This window comes from Microcaecilia unicolor, chromosome 2 (genome assembly GCF_901765095.1).
Source record: "Microcaecilia unicolor chromosome 2, aMicUni1.1, whole genome shotgun sequence".
Classification (NCBI taxonomy): Eukaryota; Metazoa; Chordata; class Amphibia; order Gymnophiona; family Siphonopidae; genus Microcaecilia; species Microcaecilia unicolor.
Window position 1 is genome coordinate 109,358,106 of NC_044032.1, and position 20,279 is coordinate 109,378,384.

The window sequence follows — 20,279 nt, forward strand, 5'->3', positions numbered from 1 at the left end:
CTGCCTTTACCTGTTGCCTGCAGGGCACTTGGATTCCATTCGGCTTCCATATGTTGATTCTGTCATTACTGCAGTGACTTAAAAGACCACTCTGCCTCTGGAGGACAGAACGTTCCTCAAGGATGTTCAACAGGCATCTTGAGTCTTTGCTTAAGTTGTCCTTTGAGGTGTCGGTGTTGTGTTTGCAGGCTGCGGTTTGTGGCTGTTTTGTGGCTCGGGTGTGTTTGAGCTGGGTACAAGAGACTGTGGCAAATGAGGATCTGGTGCATGGTGTAGCCTACTTTGCTGATTTGTTATAATATATTCTCTGCGCTTCAGTGAAGAGCATGTCTTTGGCTGTGACGGCAAACATGTGGCTCTGGCTGTGGCATTGAGCTACGGATACAGCATCAAAGGCTTGCCTGGCGAAACTCCCCTTCCGGGGAAGACTTCTGTTTGGCGAGGACCTGGGAGATTCTAAGGGCCAGAGACTACCAGAGGACAAGGCAAAGCCATCCTCCCGAACTTCTCAGTTCCGTGCTTGGTTTCAGGAGGCCAGGAAATATAGACTCAGGAAATTGGGTGGTACGTTCTTGAGGCAGCATTTTCAGCAGTGCCAACCACTCTTTCAAGGGGAACAGACTGTGTTCCTCAACTTACTGTTTCCCATGAATGCGCCCACCTCCCGGACCTCGCAATGATGGGGTCTTGGTCCGTTCCTTTGGGATTGCCGTTGGAAGGCGTTTGTTGCTCTTTCTGGGGGAGTGGGCAGAGATGACATCAGATCAGAGGGTCGACGTGGTGCAAGACGGCTATTGCTTAGAATTGAGGCAGGAGACTCCGTGCAAAGCCCCTCACAAGGTGTGGGTGGTTCTGCCTACCATCAAGGAGCTTCTGTGTCTGGGGGCGATACAAGTGGCCATTCATGGGCACTACTCCTTTTATTTCATGGTGCCAAAAAAGAACAGAGCTTGGCGCCTGGTGTTGGATCTCAAGCATCAACCGGGCACTCCATGTGCAATCAGCATCAGGGAGAGTTTCAACTTCCTTGGATCTGAAGGAGACATATTTGCACATTCCAATCTGATCACCCCATCTATGTTTCATTTGCTTTGCAGTTCTCTAAACACACTATCAGTCCCAGGCCATGCCCTTTGGTATAACGACAGTGCCCCAAACCTTCTCCAAGGTGATGGTGGTAGTAGTAGCGGCCTTTATCTGGAAAGAGAGCATTTGAGTTCATCCTTATCTGGACGACTGGCTTATCCGAGCCTCCTCCTGGATCTGGAGGCAGAGGGCCTGGATGATGATCTTTAGCTGTGACCGGCAGAGGGCATAGTGTATGTGTTTCCTCTGTGGCCTATGATTGGTCGACTCCTGGGTTGCGTCATTCATCACCTCGGTCTCCTGGTGCTGGTGGCACTCGACTGGCCTTGGTCATGGTACGTGGACCAGATTAGACTCATGGTCGATAGTCACCTGCAGCTCCTGCTTGAAGGATCCTCCCCTTTGTTCTTATGGCTCTTGAGAGGGTGTGCTTGCAGGGCCGGTCTTAGGCAGAGGCGACCGAGGTGGCCGCATAGGGCCCCGCGCGGCCCGCCTCAAGTCTGCCTCGCCTCTCTGACCACCGCCACTGCTCGCCTGCCCTCCATGTCCAGCGACGCGACTCTCCAGTCCTCGTTCCCCTGCTCCACCTCCCTCCAGCCGTCTGAGCCCCCCTTGCCCGACCCGCCAAACGACCCTCTTCTACCACCCGACCCGTCGGCACCTCACCTGACCCAGCATTTTTAAAAAAGCTACAAGCGACAGTGCCTCCTCGCGTCTGTAAAAGAAGAAAAGTCGCTTCGTCCATTGGCCGGCCTTCCCTCATGTCCCGCCCTCTGATGTAACTTCCACAAGGGCGGGACATGAGGGAAGGCCAGCCAATGGACGAAGCGACTTTTCTTGTTTTACAGACGCGAGGCACTGCCGCTTGTAGCTTTTTTAAAAATGCTGGGTCAGGTGAGGTGCGGGCGGGTCGGGTGGTAGAAGAGGGTGGTTTGGCGGGTCGGGGAGGGGGGCTCAGGTGGCTGGAGGGAGGGGGAGCAGGGGAACGAGGAGCGTCGCGTCGCTGGACATGGGTGGAGGGCAGGGGGCACAGGAGGGTCGCTGGACATGGGGGGATAGCAGGGGAGGGGGGACTGGAAATAGGTGGATGGCAGGGGAGGGCAGGGGGCACAGAAGGGTCGCTGGACATGGGGGGATAGCAGGGGAGGGGGGTTTCTGGAAATAGGTGGATGGCAGGGGAGGGCAGGGGGGCACAGGAGGGTTGCTGGACATGGGTGGATGGCAGGGGAGGGGGTTTCTGGACATAGGTGGAGGGCAGGGGGCACAGGAGGGTCACTGGACATGGTTGGATGGCAGGGGAGGGGGGCTTCTGGACATAGGTGGAGGGCAGGGGGCACAGGAGGGTCACTGGACATGGGTGGATGGCAGGGGAGGGGGTTTCTGGACATAGGTTGAGGGCAGGGGGCACAGGAGGGTCGCTGGACACGGGTGGATGGCAGGGGAGGGGGTTTCTGGACATAGGTTGAGGGCAGGGGCACAGGAGGGTCGCTGGACATGGGTGGATGACAGGGGAGGGGGGCTTCTGGACATAGGTGGATGGCAGAGGAGGGCAGGGGGCACAGGAGGGTCACTGGACATGGGTGGATGGCAGGGGAGGGGGTTTCTGGACATAGGTGGAGGGCAGGGGGCACAGGAGGGTCGCTGGACATGGGTGGATGGCAGGGGAGGGGGTTTCTGGACATAGGTGGGGGGCAGGGGGCACAGGAGGGTCGCTGGACATGGGTGGATGGAGGAGAGAGAAGAAATGCTGGACATGGATGGAGGCAAGGGAAGAGTGAGGAAGGAGATGAGGTGAGGGAAAAGGAAGAGAGGAGAAAAAGTGCACATGGATATAGAAAATAGGCAGAAGCTGGATCCACTGGACAGTCAAGTCTGCGGAGGACCCAGCTTTTACTTACGGATGTAGGGCAAGAAATGAAGAAAGGCGGAAAGTAAAGAAATAAATGGAAAGGAAGCCCTGGAAACGGAGTTAAGAGGACAGATAGCAGCACAATCGGATACTGAGCCAGCATGATCAGAAAAACAAAGTCACCAGACAACAAAGGTAGAAAAAACTATTTTATTCAGGATTTATTAATTGGAATATGTCAGTTTTTGGAAATGTGCATCTGTGATATTTTTCATGTACGTTTCAATTTTTGTAGTATTGCTGCATGCTGAGTCTGACTTCTTGAGGTAACTTTCCAGTTCAGTATTTTGCCTTCATGTGTTTTTCAAGTGTGATCAAGGAAGGTGCAGTATTCTGCTAGCGTATAGTTTGAATCCCTTTTTGTTTGTTTTTTTTCACTAGGTTGTGCACTGGTGTTTTAGAGCCAGGTGTAACTACAGTTGCCTTTCCACGCCACGCATAAGGTTGTAGCTCGTTCTGTCCTTGGAATTAGTGCTGTTTATGGTTTGTTAAGGTTATGAGTGTGTTTTTGCACAAGTTTGTGTATAGTGTTTTGCAGTGGAGAGATTGTGTGTTGGCCTTACTAAGGTGGCACCAAACATCAGAAAGGGTGTAGAGCCTAAATCATGACACACTACCTCTAAAAGGGTGTTTTGTGGCTCTGCATGAGAATTGTGGTATTATGATCCCTTGCTAGCTTCATATTGTTGATGGTCTGCATTTTCCGTATGGCTGGTATATTGGTGTATAAGGTATAAATTGTGACAATTTGTTTTTACTTATTTTTTTTCTGTGTGTTGTCAGACAGTTATGGATGACAGACAGAGTCAGAGAGCTGTGGTATATATTTTAAAACAATTTTAATACCTTGGTGGTCTATATGTTTTTATATTGTACATTATATTTCACACATCACTTTATTTTATTGTATATCTTTTCATTTCATTTTTATTTTATTGCATATTTGGGTTACAGAGTAATAGGGGAATTTGAAAGTACTGAATCTTTTCTTAATATTTTTCCTTTATTCTCCTTTGTTATGAGAATTGGAACTACTAATTGTAGTGGACTTGAACTGAATAATTTCTGGGGAGGGGAGGTTTCATGATAGCATTGTGCTTATTATTTCAATCAGTTTTTTTGTACAAGTTTAGCTTCATTTGTCTTTATTTGAAATTTCATAAATAAAAAATGTTCTAAAAATGGAATAATCTTATCAATGGGGTGGGGCTATGGTGGGGGTGGGACTTGGGCGGGGCTATGATGGGGCCCCACCAAATTGGTCTGCATAGGGCCCCGAACTTGCTAAGACTGGCCCTGTGTGCTTGAGTCATAAGGGGTACCCGGAGGTGGTGAGTGCTACCTTGCTGCAGGCTCAGAATAAGTCTACTTCGGCTGCCTATGCTAGGGTTTGGAAGGCCTTTAAGTCCTGGTGTGCTTCTAGAATGCTTGTTACATCTGCGTCTTCAATGGTGGATCTTCTTGCTTTCCTTCAGGAGGGTATGGAGAAGGGTTTGGCCTTGAATTCTCTGAAGGTGCAGGTCGCCGCCTTGGGGGGGGGGGGGAATTCTAGGGATCTCTTTGGCAGCACACCCGGATGTAGTGCAGTTCCTGTGTGGGATCACTCATTTATGCCCACCTCGGAAGCCTCTTTATTTAGAGTGACAGCTTAATGTGGTGTTGCGGGCTTTCTGGTGAGTGCCCTTTGAGCCTTTGGATCGGCTGTCCTTGAAGGATTTGACCTTGAAGACAGTGTTTTTGGTGGCGATGGCTTCTGCACAACAGTCTGAGTTGCAGGCACTTTTGTGCAGGGACTAATTTCTTTCTTTCACTAGATTTGATGCTCACATATTCGTCTTTACAGTTTCCATAGCTTGTTCTGGTTTTCTTGTACAGTTGATGTTCTGATTTTTTGAGGCAGGATCTTCCTAGGAATTGTTGTTCAGGTCTCACTGCTTGGGTATTGATTATACTGAAGAGCTGGTAATTTAATAACCCCCCCCCCCCCCCCAAAAAAAAAAAAAAAAAAACAAACTATTGCAGAGAGGCAAGCGAAGAGTAAGACAGAAGGCTTCAGGGATCTCCATTTCCTTGGGTTGTGACACGGTGTGCGCTCAGACCCAAGCGAGGCAAGAAACATGCTTTGCCCTCTGGTGGGACTGGGTTCGGGAGCACTTGGGGCAGTCAAGGCTGGTAAGCATTTTTTTCCCTTTAGGGCCACTGGGGGGGGGGGGGGGGGCAACATCAACTGTTCTTGTTAAAAAAAAAAAAAGAGTCTGCCTCACTACATGAAGCATTGTTCTAAGTGCTGGACCCATTGCCCTTCTTCCAGCCGCTGTATGGCATGCAGGCTGTCTGCTACTCGGCCTTCAGAGGCATGGCTAAGAAAGCGGTGGTCTCAAGAGTTGACCCTGCGGGGGTTCCTGCCTCAGCTTCCAGCTCTCTGGTGCGGCTGCCGCATGTTTCATCTCTGAGGTGGGAACAGTGGTCATTTTGGCGATAGTAGCTGCCAGCATACTGGGGGTGCATAAGGCATGTCCTCCAGGAGAGAGTGTGGGCGATGTGCTGGGTCAAGGCGTGGCTTCCTCAGGTTTACTATAATAATGGTTTGTGAACTTTGCCTGCAGGAATTTGCCCAAACTTTTAAAAATACAACTACATTAACTTCTTTTACCACCAGAGTTTAACTACGGCAGTAAGTGAAAAAAATATTTTTTCCTATTTATTTTAAATGTATTACTCTGTAACTTCATGGCATGTTCCCTTGTGTTTGTACTTTTCGTGAGGGTATACAATCAATTTTTGTTTCAGTTCCACTTTTCTTAGGCTTTTGTAGACCTCTTATAACTCCCCTCAACTATCTCTTCTCCAAGTTGAAGTGCCCCAACCTCTCCAGCCTTTACTCATATACCACCCCCTTAACTATTTTGGTCGCTCTGTACCTTTTCTATATCTTTTGTTATATGTGATGACAGAACTGCACACAGTTCTTAGTGTGGTCTCACCATGGAGAGTATTCAGAGGTATTACTGGTTTTTTTGTTTTATTCTCTGTTCCTTTCCTAATCTCTGGTAGTTTTTTTTTTTTTTTTTTTTTTTGCAGCTGTAACTGCTGCTGTTGCACACTGAGCAGAAGATTTCAACGTGTTGTCCATGATGACTCTGATCCTTTACCTTGGTGATGAGTTGAGGATAGATGTGATGCAAAAATAAAGAAAATAATCTTGCACTGAAGGAGTGACGAATTTAAAACTATAACTAATGATGGCATTTTCTTTTACCTTATCTAGTATTCTGATTGTGTAAAAGAGAGGCAACTAGATAGAGAATTATTTAATGTAGGAATAATTATGTATGTAAAACCATGATGAAAGAATAAAACTAATCTATGTCCTGCAGACTGGGAGACTGAAATTCACTGTTGAATAATGGTTGGTATTCATTCATTCATTCATTCATTCTTATTTTTATTTTAGCCCACCTTTGCAAATGAAGCCCAAAGATTTCAGGTTGTGAACTGGTGAAATGAAAAGCTGCAGTATCGGGTAGGTGAACAAATCTACCATTTGAGAAACTGATCATGGTTATGCATTAACCAGTTTAACGTAATTTTTTGTTGTGGGTAAAGTGGGTAGCAAGGCTTAATAATGAAGAGGTGTGTGTGTGTGGGGGGAGGGGGGTTAGATTTTGGTCTTGGCAGAAAAGCCTCATCTGGTGCTTTAGGTGGGCAGGAGAACATCTTAGGCATACATTCATACACTCCAATTTATTAAGCTTCATTGGTATGACAGTTTGCACATTTGGTGACTGGATGGGCCATGCTGGTCTTTTCTGCTGTCATTTTACTATGTTACATATTAAGTGACCTCTTTGATAGTGCCTAGATATTTTCCTTGAGCAGTACTTGGTCTTCAGTCAGGCAGCTAAATTTTAAGAGTGGCATCAATAGCTGTAACTGTATTAATCCATCGCTTTGCTGGCCTTTCTCTTTTGTGTTGACCTTCAACCTTGCCAAACATGTTTTTCTTTGATGATCTTTCTCTCTCTGCATGATGTCAGAAGTATGAAAGTTGAAGTCTTGTCACCTAACTCCCAAGGAAAGCTTGTTTGTTATCTTCTAATACAATTTGATTTGTTTTTCAGTCAGTATTCTTACCTAGCACCATAATTCAAAGATTTTCTTCCTGTCTTGCTTCTTTACTGTTCAACTTTCGTATACATATGATTTTATTGAAAATACCTTGGCTTGGATGAGTCAAATCTTTTGTATGTAGAGATACAGCTCTGCAATCTTTTCCAAGTCTTTCTTAGCTGTTCCACTAGGAACCAAATTCATTGTTGGATTTCTTGATCCAAGCAGGTTAGTTGTTTGCAATATCTATTACTTTTCATCAAGAATGAAATTGTTTTTTCTTTGTCAGCTCACTGTTCTACACAAATACTGGCTTGTTCTTCTCTTGATGTTTGTTATTTGTGACCCACATTGACCTATCTTATTTGGGATAAGTACATAAGTATTGCCATACTGGGACAGACCAAAGGTCCATCAAGCCCAGCGTCCTGTTCCCAACAGTGGCCAATCCAGGTTACAAATAACTGGCAATGTCCCTGAAAAGTACAAAACATTATATGCTGCTTACCCCAGAAATAAGCAATGGAGTTTCTCCAAGTCCATTTTAATAATGGTCTATGGATTTTTCCTTTAGGAAGCTGTTCAAACCTTTTTTAAACCCCGCTAAGTTAACCGCCTTTACCACATTCTCCGGCAGCGAATTCCAGAGTTTACACGTAGAGTGAAGAAAAATTTTCTCCGATTCATTTTAAATTTACCAGTTTGTAGCTTCATTGAATGCCCCATAGTCCTAGTATTTTTGGATAACGTGGGATACAAATGTCATAAATAGAAATAAACTTATTTTGCTTATTATTTTGAATTACTTATAAATAAAAAAATATTAGGTGCATAAATGTATTGCATTGTTATTTGACAGCAATCTTTTTCAGACAACTTCAAATAAATATATGTTGTGGTGTATTAGCTGTAATTTTGTATATGACATCATACCCTATGTTTCTGTAATCAAATTTCTCTTAGATTTACTATACATAGATTTACTATACATAGTAGGAGTCGGACAGTAGAAAAAAAAAGAGAGCTTTCTCTACCTCCATCTGCTGGTAGGAGGGGAGAACCCATTTTTCTCTCTCTCACACACACACACACACACACACACACACACACACACACACACACACACACACACACACACACACACACACACACACACACACACACACACACACACACACACACAATACACACACACACACACACACACACACACACACACACACACACACACACACACACACACACACACAATACATTGGTACAGACAAGAATGTGCTGTTGCATTGAACAGAATTAGACATAAGTGAAGGAATTTAATCAAGTTGTTCTGAGAAACTAGTCAGATTCTTTGATGAGGGATGAGTTTAACAGGCATGTTTTCAGTAATTTGCAGAATTGCAAGAAATTGCCCATAGATCTCAATTGTTTTGGTAGTGAATTCCAGTGCTCGGCACTTTGGAATAAGCCAGCATTGTGGATTGATTTGTACTGTATCTTTTTGCAGCTAGGGTGATATAGTTTGAGATTATCTCTAGAAGCTAGTGATGCATTATGTGAAGTCAGTTCAAATATGGTGCATATATGACGGTGAGAAGCCATATAAGATCAATGTAATTTCATTAAAAGAGGAGCAGCGAGAAGCTCTGCAAGCAAGGTGACCTGCAGTATTTTGAGCTGTTTGCAGCTTTTTTGAGGAGGGTGGTCTTGATTTCTGCATAAATTGCATTGCAATAATCAAGCTTGGAAAGTACTAGGGATTGGATGATAGCTTGAAAGAGTGAGCTGGGGCAGAGAGGACTCAAAAGATAGGTACTGATTGATGGTAATGCTCAAGATTTTAATTGGTTAAAGGAGTATGACTTGTCAGTGGTGAAGCTTTTGTGAGGTATGGGGTGATAAGAGTTGGCTAGTATTAGGAATTTTGTTTTGTCCCTGTTAAGTTTCAACTATTTGATTAGGTCTAGACCATTTTTAATTTTAGGCAGGATTTCTTGTTACAATGTACATACTTTTTAATAGCGAGATGTATCATCTGCATTCATAAAGGAGCTATAACCATAAAATTCAAGTAGGTGTACTAGAGGAGCCATCATAATGTTGAACAGTATTGGTGATAAGGGGGATTCCTGTGGGACTGCACAGCTACGAACCCATGGAGATAAGCAACCAGATTGTTTCACTTTATAAGATCTGAATTTCAAAAAGCCTTCAAACCATTGTAGGAATTCTCCACTAATCCCAAAGTAGTCTAATAGGTTTAACAGAATGTTGTGGTTGACAGTGTCAAATGCATTAAGCGTGTCAGATTGGAGAATTATATTATTTTTGCCCTTGCTTAGTTCAAATCTGAAACTGGCTGGCAGAGTAGATAGTACTGTCTCTGTGCTGTATGAGGTCCTAAAGCCAGATTGTGAACTATTAGATTGTAAGCTCTTTGAGCAGGGACTGTCTTTCTTCTATGTTTGTGCAGCGCTGCGTACGCCTTGTAGCGCTGTAGAAATGCTAAATAGTAGTAGTAGTAGTAGTGAACTGGAAGAATAGAAAGTGCTTGAAGATATTCTTTGAGTTGATGGGCTAATAGACCTACCATCACCTTGATTAAGATCAAAATAGAGGCAACTGTTCTATAGTTAGAATCTTCGCTCCTACTGGTCTGGAGATTCTTTGGATAGGGGTGGGAATTGTTACCGTCATTCTCGGGGAATAAACTGTGTGAGAACATATAAGAGAGGTATGATTGTAAACATTCTGTAAATTGGACTGGAGTGGACTTAAGGATGTAGGTTGGGCATGCATCTAAGGAGTAATGGGAAGAAGCATACTTATGAAGGAAGTATTTGACTGTTTTTAATGTAGATGGGAGGACCAAGTCCTATTTACTGGGAGGCCTAGTGAAGGATTAGTAGCCATATGAATATATTTTATCTGTAGTGATTGTGGAACAAAAGAAAGAAGCAGACCTTATTGAAGAAAACATTCTTTAATGAGTTGTTTCGAAACTCCCAGGATTTATAAACAGGTGTTCATCATGGCCATGGTTTACCAGAATTACAGGCTGCATCAGGGGCAATAAGAACTAGCTGGTGCTAACCTAAAAACTCCACCAATGCTGATCAGTGTGTGTCTTCATGGGTCCATTTGAAAGTACGTAGCTAGTTGGAAGGAATAGTTCTGTTTGTAATGTTAATGGCTGTGTCACGTTTCAGGATGAGTGAACCCTTGGACTGTAGTGGATTAGTACTGCCTGCCTGCTCAGGGGACAGACTGTACCAAGTGATAGGTGGTGGGTACCTGCTGAAGAGGTTGCTCAAATAGAGGTGTTGAAGGGGCAGGAAGCTGGAACTAGAACTGGAGGCAGGAGCTGTGCTGGACATAGAAGCTGTGCTGGATCTGGAACCAGGACTGGAGTCAGGAGCTGGATTGAAAGCAGAAGCTGTGTTGGAAGCTGGAATCAGGACTGGAAGCAGGTGCTGGGCTGGGAGCTGAAGCCAAGACTGGAAGCAGGAGCTGGGCTGGGAGCTGAAGCGAGGACTGGAAGCAGGAGCTGGGCTGGGAGCTGAAACCAGGACCAGTGCAGGGCACTTGGAACCAGGATGACCTGTTACAAGGCAAAGAGGCAGCAGCAATTGCAGAAGAAGGCCCAGGGTGATGTCGGCGAGGGGCGGGCACGAGCAGTGCCAACCCGAATCCAGTCTCCTCCAAACGAGCGCGCAGCCTAGATGTTGGCAGGCCGTAGGAGGGAGTAGCGTGGAAGGCAGCGGGGTATGTCACACACAGATGCGACGTGGAGGTAATGGAGTGCAGGGGTGACTGAGACAGGCAGTGTATTTAGCAAATTTAGATATGAGCATAGAGCTTTTTTGTGTTTAAAGAGGCTCCACCTATAAAATTAGCATAGTAAGTGGTTTTGGCTTTCTTGATTTTGTGTTCATATTCTGTTACTTTGATATACCAATTGTTCCAGGTTTCTTCAGTTCTGGCCTTGGACTAGCTTCGTTCTAGATGTTTACAATGACTTTAATATTAAACGGTTGTCTTTCCCAAACATTCAGCGCCACTCTACGACACTATCAACCATCACATTCTCTCAGATCCTCACAACAGCTATTGCTTGAGGTTCCCTCTTTTCAGCACATTTACCTAGAAGAATATACTGTATTCTGTGTTAAAGATCCCAGGTTGTGGAATGCATTACCCATGGAACTTCGTCGTGTGCAAGAAATCACTCAATTTAAGAAGGATTTAAAGACCCATAAGTTTAGTTGTGTGCATATGGATCATCAGATGAATGATAGTTTCATTTCAATAGAGACTGATGTCTTGTTTTTATTTTCACAGCCTCGTGTAAGCCTGTATTAGGTATTACAATGTATGTTTTTGTTATTTATTTTTGTTAATTTGGATTTTGTTCCTGCTTAGATTGAGTTATAGTAAGTTATAAATAGTTTTATTTATGTATTATTATTATTTAAAAGTTCATCATTGAACCATGTAGACAATTTTCTCATAGGTCTGGGTTTAGATTTTTCAGGCACTATCTCATTTAGTAGTGCTTTGCACATGTCATTGCAATTCTGAATTAAAACTGGTGAATGTGAGATGGAAAGTAATTGATTAATTTAGACCAGAATTTTTCAGTGTCAATTTTACCTCTAGTAATGAAGTTTGATGCGCAACCTAAGAGTGATTAACGAACAAGCTTCCTTCCGTAAACTACTTAAGACTCACCTGTTTGAACAAACTTACGGAAAGAGCCAAAACACATAGAGTCCATACTCACTGTTCATCAATGCAACATACATCCACTTCTGATCCCTCATCCCGTAATCCAGTCAATCATACACTTATTCACGGAACTATGTACACCATATGTCTTTGTATCTAACACTGCCCTTTAGCTTCCCATTGTCTCCTTCCAATGTTTCTATGTTGATGTCCCATTGTCATATTCCTAATGATATTTGAATGTCTCGCACAACTCTGCACAATGTAATCCATAACCAAGTTGTAACAAATGTTTCCTTGTCATCAAGCAGATGAAGCCATTACGTATGGGTTATGTCCATCAACCAGCAGGGGAGATAGAGAGCACTCAAACTTTCACAGTGCCCTCTTGGCCAGCTAGCTCCACTGCCTCTTCAGTATTCTCTATCTCCCTTAGCAGGTGGCTGCAGCTTGTTTGAGCTCCAGAAAAATCTGCCTGGAGGTGGTTCCTGGCTTGCCAGTTGTTAACCGGGGTGTTGGAGGCTATAGCAGCCTCACTTTAAAGGCACATAGGTTAGCCCTTTCCCTGCCTTACCCATACCTCTGTGGATGTGGACATATTGCCTTGCTTTCCCTGTCCTTACCCACCAACAGTGGATGCAGGCATATAGGTTCGCCCTTTCCCTGCCTTTCCCACTCATCTGAGCCTCCGGAGTCTTCAATACCTCTGCTTTCCTCACAGCTTAAAAAAAAAAAAAGTCACGTCGCGTTTTTAAACGCAGAGACGCTGGAACAGAGGTTTTTGACCTGATTTTCAGCAGGATCGTAGTTGTACACTAGATCCCTTGAGGTAAGAGTGTTTTCCAACTCCTCCGGGGTGGGCCCGCGATCGGGGCGATTTTGGCGCGAACCGCCATTTTTGGATTTTACTGCCGTTTTACGGCGATGGCTGCGGACAATGTAAAGCGCTGTTCCACTTGTGGCAAGCGCAAATCAGCAGCAGGGCTCTGTAAATCGTGCTGTATTGGCGTAGGAGCCGGCCCGAGCATGGCGAGCGATGTTTCTTCCCGCTCTGAGCTGGCAGCGGGCGCCATTTTGCTTACACCGCATGGCGCGGCCTCCATGGACACGGAGAGACCTGAGCCTGGTGGGGCACCTCGAGATGAGGTTATTTCAGGAGTGGCTAGCACCGGACAGGATTTGGGTGCCCAGGGTGAGATTTTCTCCCCGGATTTTGTGCTTTTGCTGCATAAAGCATACATGATGAAAAGAGCCCTCCCTCAAGGGTCGCCTGAGGCTCCTCTGATTGCCCCCCCGATGGATTCTGACCTGGGACTGCCCAGTGAGGCTTTTTTCCTGGATGCTTGGCCTAAAGATAAGCGCAGAAGGATTAATTCTCCTTCAGATTGTGGTGCACCTTTTTCCCCCCCGTGGTCGGGGTGTGAGGATTCGGAGAACTGTGACAGACGTTCTTGGTCTGAGGAACCAGAGTCAGGTGCGGATTTACCACAGGATCTGGATGATCCCTTCGCGGTGAGGATTTTCCACCGTGATGAGCTGCCAGCGCTTATTTCAGATACCCTGCAGGCCCTCTCGATTGAAGATCCTGTCAGTGGCATGGCCTCCTCGGGTAATCCCAGGATGGCTAGTACCAAGAAAGCTGCTCGAGCCTTCCCTTTGCATGACTCCATCCTAGAGCTTGTTTCGGCTCAGTGGGCTGACCCCGAGGGACCTTTGAGAGTTTCCAGGGCTATGGGGCAGTTATACCCTCTGCGTGAGGGACATATGGCTCGTTTTCAAATGCCTACAGTGGATGCCCTAGTCACTGCGGTGACAAAGAGAACTACCCTCCCTGTTGAAGGAGGTGTTGCCCTGAAGGATGTTCAAGACCGTAGGCTGGAAACAGCGTTGAAACGGTCCTTTGAAATTGCAGGTCTCACTGTTCGGGCGTCTGCATGCAGCTGTTATGCTGTGAGAGCCTGCCTAGCTTGGCTGCAACAGGCAGTGGCTCAGCCCGGAGATGGAGCGGAGCCCTTCTTGCATGTGGCTCCGCGGATGGAGGTGGCCTTGTCCTTCCTGGCTGATGCCCTTTATGACCTTGTCAGAGCTTCGGCTAAACAAATGGCAGTAGCAGTGGCGGCTCGCCGTCGTCTGTGGCTATGACACTGGGCAGCGGACACGGCCTCTAAGCAAAGGTTGGTGAAGTTGCCTTTTCAAGGACTTCTCCTATTTGGTGAGGAGTTAGAGAAAATTGTGAAAGGCCTGGGTGATTCAAAACTCCAGTGCTTGCCCGAAGATAGGCAGAGGCCTTCCTCTAAGGGCCAGGCGGTCCACTCCTCGTACAGACCTCGCTTCCGTGAAGCTAGAAGGTACTGCCCGGGGCGTTCTGCTGGGTTCACTTCACGTGCCAGTGGTCAGCAGAGGAACTCCTTTCACTCGGACAAGCGTTCCGCAGCCGGTGGCTCAAGACCAGGAGTTCAGGGGCGACCCTCTCAATGATGGTGCGCCGGCCCTCTCCTCGATGCCTGTCATCGGAGGACGGCTTTCCCTCTTTGTCGAGGAGTGGGCCAAGATTTCCTCAGATTAGTGGGTTCTGGACCTGATCAGAGATGGATACAGAATAGAATTCAACGCCCCAGTAAGAGACGTGTTTGTGGAGTCCCGATGCGGTTCTGCCGTCAAATGGGCGGCGGTGGATGAGACTTTACAAGGTCTGATTCAGTTAGGGGCAGTGATCCCGGTGCCTCCCGTCGAGCAAGGCTGCGGCCGATACTCCATCTACTTTGTGGTGCCGCGAAAAGGTGAGTCCTTTTGCCCTATTCTGGACTTAAAAGAAGTGAACAAGTCCCTGAGAGTGCGGCATTTCCCCATGGAATCCCTGCGCTCCGTCATTGCGGCGGTTCAGCCAGGAGAGTTTCTCACGTCTCTAGACCTGAAAGAAGCTTACTTGCACATACCGATTTGGCCCCCGCACCAGAAGTTTCTGAGGTTTGCGGTGTTGGGAAAACATTTCCAGTTCAGGGCCTTGCCTTTTGGCCTCGCCACAGCTCCCCGAACCTTTTCGAAGGTAATGGTGGTAGTAGCTGCTTTTCTCAGGCGAGAAGGTATCAGGGTTCACCCGTACTTAGACGACTGGCTCATCAGAGCAGACTCTGCAACAGAGAGCTTACAAGCTACAGCCAGAGTGGTCTCAGTACTGCAGTCTCTAGGCTGGGTCGTCAATATGGTCAAAAGTCTCCTGTCCCCTTCATAATCTCTAGAGTTTTTGGGGGCCAGGTTCGACACAGTCTCGGGCTATGTGTTACTACTTGAGCCAAGGTGGTGCAAGCTTCAGAATCAGGTCCGTCTGCTCCTGAGGATGCCCCGCCCGCGAGCTTGGGACATTGTCCAGCTACGATGGAAGTGGTATCCTGGGCGAGAGTGCACCTGAGACCTCTACAGTATTCCCTACTCCGGAGATGGTCTCCTATTTCTCAGGATTACCAATGCAGACTTACTTGGCTCCCTGTGGCCCGTCTCAGCATGGAGTGGTGGCTCTCGGACAGCATGCTGCGGCGAGGAATGCCGCTGACGCTCCCCGTTTGGTGCCTAGTGGTAACAGATGCCAGCCTGAAGGGCTGGGGCGCACACTGCAAGGGGAAGCATGCCCAGGGTCTATGGACACCCGAGGAGTCTGAGTGGTCCATCAACCGCCTAGAGTTGAAAGCGGTGTTTCAGGCGCTTCTGGCCTTTCAAGTGACCCTGGAAGGATTGGCTGTCAGAGTGATGTTGGACAACACGATAACGGTGGCCTATATAAATCGACAAGGCGGAACAAGGTGCAGAGCACTAGCCACGCAGGCCGAACTGATTTGCCACTGGGCCGAGCTGCATCTTCAGTGTCTGTCGGCAGCTCATATTGCAGGTCAGAGCAATGTGCAGGCCGATTATCTGAGCAGGCATCAGATCGATCCAGCAGAATGGAATCTGGCAGACGAAGTATTCCTGCAGATCTGTGCCAAATGGGGCAAGCCCGTGATGGATCTGATGGCGACAAGTGCCAATACCAAAGTCCCGTGCTTCTTCAGCAGACGGAGAGATCCTCGCTCGGCGGGGTTGGATGCCTTGGCTCAACCCTGGCCTCCGGGTCTACTTTATGTGTTTCCCCCATGGCCCTTGATAGGGCGCCTGCTCTTGCGGATTCGGCTGCACCCAGGAGAAGTGGTCCTCATCGCCCCGGATTGGCCAAGGAGACCTTGGTATGCAGACCTCCGACAGATGCTTCTGGAGGCTCCTCTGCCGTTACCTCTGGTACCGAACCTGTTGACTCAGGGACCGGTAGCCATGGAGGACGCCGGCCGCTTTGGTCTTACGGCATGGCTATTGAGAGGGCGCAATTGAGGGATAAAGGTTATTCCAATAAAGTTATTTCCACTCTCCTGCAAGCCCGCAAGCGGTCCACTTCCGTGGCTTATGCCAGGATTTGGTGCCTGTTTGAGTCTTGGTGTCCTTCCAGAGCCATTGTTCCAGTGCGGGCTCCTGTCTCGCCGATTCTGGACTTTTTGCAGGAAGGTGTACAAAAAGGCTTGGCCTATAATTCCCTGCGGGTGCAGGTGGCAGCGTTGGCCTCCCTTCGTGGTAAGGTGGAAGGCGTGTCTTTGGCGGCTCACCCAGATGTGGCACGGTTTCTTAGATGGGTGCTTCGGCTCTGACCTCCAGTGCGAGCACCCTGTCCAGCTTGGAACCTGGGGCTAGTTTTGAAAACCCTGCAGGCATCTCCTTTTGAGCCACTTCGGCGAGCATCGGAGAAAGACTTGACACTGAAGGCGTTTTTCTGGTGGCCATTACCTCGGCGAGACGGGTGTCAGAGCTCCAGGCGCTGTCCTGTAGAGACCCATTTCTGCAATTTTCAGAGTCCGGAGTCACGGTTCGTACCGTGCCTTCCTTTATGCCTAAGGTGGTTTCAGCCTTTCACTTAAACCAGCCTATTTTCTTGCCCTCTTTTTCAGAGGAAGAGTTTCCAGAATCTTTTGGGCAGCTGCACCTTTTGGATGTGCGCAGGACTCTGCTGCAGTATCTGCGAGTTACTAACTCTTTCAGGACTTCTGATCATCTGTTTGTTTTGCTATCCGGTTCTCGCAGAGGGTCTCCAGCGTCTAAGGCCACTATTGCCCGCTGGCTCAAAGAAACTATCATTTCAGCTTATCTGCTGGCCGGCAGGGTTCCACCTGTAGCCTTTAAGGCACATTCTACTAGAGCGATTTCTTCCTCTTGGGCTGAAACTGGAGCACTCTCTCTTCAAGAGATATGCAGTGCAGCAACATGGGCTTCTAAGCTCTCCTTTGCCCGACATTACAGGCTGGATGTGGCTGCCAGGAGGGATGCGCGTTTTGGTGCACAAGTGCTAGCGCGTGGTGTGGCTTGTTCCCACCCTATCTAGGGATTGCTTTGTTACATCCCATACGTAATGGCTTTATCTGCTTGATGACAAGGAAGGGAAAATTAGGTTCTTACCTTGGTAATTTTCTTTCCTTTAGTCATAGCAGATGAAGCCATGAGCCCTCCCTGTATGATTGTCTGTATGCTATGAATCTGTTTTTCAGGTTCTGTTCTAATTTCCTGAAGTTCCTTCCTTGGGAGAAAGTTGGAAAACAATCTTCAGGATTCATGTTCAGTTTAAATTTAGGAGGATGTGTTCATTCCCTCCAGCATGTTTTGGAGAATGTGTTGATTCTCTCCAGGAGGCGCGTGTGTTCCCCTCCAGTTCTATAAATAGGAGGATGAGTTCATTCCCTCCAGTGTGTTGGGAGGATGTGTGATTCCCTCCAGGAGGCGCGTGTGTTCCCCTCCACTTATAAGGAGGATGAGTGTATTCCCTCCAGGAGGATGTGCATTCCCTCCTTTATGAGTTCATGCCCTTGTGATGGGCCATCGTTCGCTGTGAGGAAAGCTCTTGTGATTCCCATTGCGGTTTGCCATACTGCTTTGGAAGCTTCAAATACTGAAGAGGCAGTGGAGCTAGCTGGCCAAGAGGGCACTGTGAAAGTTTGAGTGCTCTCTATCTCCCCTGCTGGTTGATGGACATAACCCATACGTAATGGCTTCATCTGCTATGACTAAAGGAAAGAAAATTACCAAGGTAAGAACCTAATTTTCCCATTAGCTCTCTGTGAGTTCAGTGGAATCCTTTTCTATGCAGAGACGCTTTGCATGCTCCTCCTAATCTAGATATCTTTCAAAATCAAACTTATTCTCAGTTGATATTAAGTAGATACTACCCCAGCATATGGCTTAATCAATTGCCACTTGTCCAACACTTCTCTTCAAAATGGAAACAATTTTAGGTGTTCTGGCAGCAATAATTACATTCCTCACCTTGTCAATTAGACCAATAGCATGCCCTTCTTGCAGACTCTCTTATTGCCAGTTGCAGAGTGTGCACAATAAAGAAGTACCGAGCATCAATCGGAGAGCGTATCACATCAGGTTGGTGGATTCCTGTTGATTAATAGCCCTGGAAAAAGTGAATTGATATTGGGCTTTAACAGGACAAAAAATGAATTTACCCATGTATTATAAATGTTGTTTTATTTATTTAGCTTGAAGATTGGCATCAGTCTGTACATTTTTACTGGCTCAACTCCATGACTCTGACTCCACGGCCTTGGATATAACACTGGTGGTGCTCCCTGGAAATATACATTATTTTGTTTTTCATTTTTCTCTACCTTCTAGCAGGTGGTAGATCATGCTGTTGGTGCTCTGCCTAGTTCCTTGCTATGCTGGCTGCGGCCGCACAGCATGGTCGAGCTCCCAGGTTCACTGTTGCGGTTTTAGAACATGTCTCCGCAGCCCCTAGTTGTGCTTTTTAATGCTTCTGGGTGAGGCTTTTGCTTGGTCCGGAGGGATTTTGCCTGAGGTGTGCGGGTCCCTAAACCTCCACTCCTGTTGTCTGTTCACTCTGTTTGGGTTTGTCCCCCATGAACTCCCTCTGCAGCTCCCAGGTGCTAAAATTCCACGCTCCCAAACTACCTTGGCAGTTTTATTTTGTGTTTGAGGGAGTAAGGCTATTGTGCTGCTACTGCAGCTTTAAGAGCTATCTGCAAAAAAAGAAAACAAAAATCATAGCAGCCCAGTGCAGGAATATGGCAGTTAAGGAATCTCCCTGGTTTAATACCCTTATTGACCTCAGGATGGCGCATGGAGAGTGCTGCACTGTGTCAAGAGCCACATCATAGCACTGCTGCCAATTCTCTGTGCTCACAGTGTGATGGGCCATTTCAGACTTTAAAAACAGCCCGGGGTGCCAGAGTTGACTCCCCCCCCTCCTCCCTCCCTCCACTGGCTGCTTCTCCTCCTGCTTCTCAGCAGCGTGAACCTGTTCCTTCTACTTCGGGTCTTGGGGGTGAGGAGTCTTCTTTTCCTCTCCCCCTCGGGTCCATTTGACAGTTCCCAGTGGGGTTCTGGGAGCCTTTTGGCTCCAGATTTTAGCATAGTTGGTCCAGCAGCAGTTGCAGTCAGATAGGGACTTCCCCCTCTCCAGTGGGGAACCTGCTTGGGTTTTAAGCAGCACAGGACTGAGGGGGGATGGATGCCAGATGCACCGATCCCTCTTGGTCCTCGTTGAACTCTGATTCTGGGGACCCTCTACCTCTTGAGCCTGTAGAGGAGTGCTCTCATGTGGTCTGTGTGCCTGTGCCTGAAGTGGGAATCGAACTCAGTTCCTCAGTTCCCCAGGACCAAAGTCCACCACCCTAACCACTAGGCCACTCCTCCACTCCACTTTTCCCTTTCACAAGCCTGTTACCAGCATTATGTTGGTGGAGTGGGAAAATCTGGATGGTCCCCTATGGATATCCTTTATACTTTTGCTCCAGAGGAGGTTGGAAAACATTGGACCTTCCCTAAGATGGATGCTCTGGTCATGGCGATCACTGGGTGACCAATGTTCTGGTCTGGGAGTGGGGGGGTTCAGCTCTTAAAGAGCTCCATAATAAGGTGAAGCAGCAGCTCCGTCTTGCCTTTTTGATAGGGATGTCCAGCATTCAAGCCACTGTCTGTGGCAGTTATGAGGTGAGGTCCTTGCTGCGTTGGTTGCAGCAGTTCCCAGATTCCCTGGAGGTGGCACTTTGGAGTCTGCTGCAGCCTTGTTAGTGAATGTTCTTTATAATCTGGTCTCCTTGGCCTCCCTCTTGGTTGCTGCTTCAATGGTCGTGGCTCTGCCACTGGGTGGCGAATGTAGCTTACAAGAAGCTGTTGTCAGCTGCCCTTTTGGCAATACTATGAGGATTTGGAGAAGCCTGTGAAGAACATGGGAGAGGTGCAGCCTCTCCGGCTCCCTGGGCTTAACACGCCACTTCTTCCTTGAGGCATTCCAAGGGATGGCTGAGTTCTGGTCTGTGTTGTGCTTTGACCCAGGGAGAGAGCCAAAGCGGGTCCTTCAAACATGCTCCTTTCGTGATGCCAAAGGAGCCGATCCTGGGGTTCCTCA

The 20,279-nt window shown here is 47.4% G+C and overlaps 1 protein-coding gene across 3 annotated transcripts in view; it reads left to right on the top strand.

Moving 5' to 3' along the window:
- ERBIN (erbb2 interacting protein) overlaps positions 1-20,279 on the top strand; it is a 405,835-nt gene that overhangs the window by 59,273 nt on the left and 326,283 nt on the right. For all 3 annotated transcript variants that reach the window (XM_030193205.1, XM_030193207.1, XM_030193206.1), the window contains exon 2: positions 6,450-6,518. The gene's annotated coding sequence lies outside the window, so the exon portion shown is untranslated. The remainder of the gene's footprint in view (positions 1-6,449; positions 6,519-20,279) is intronic.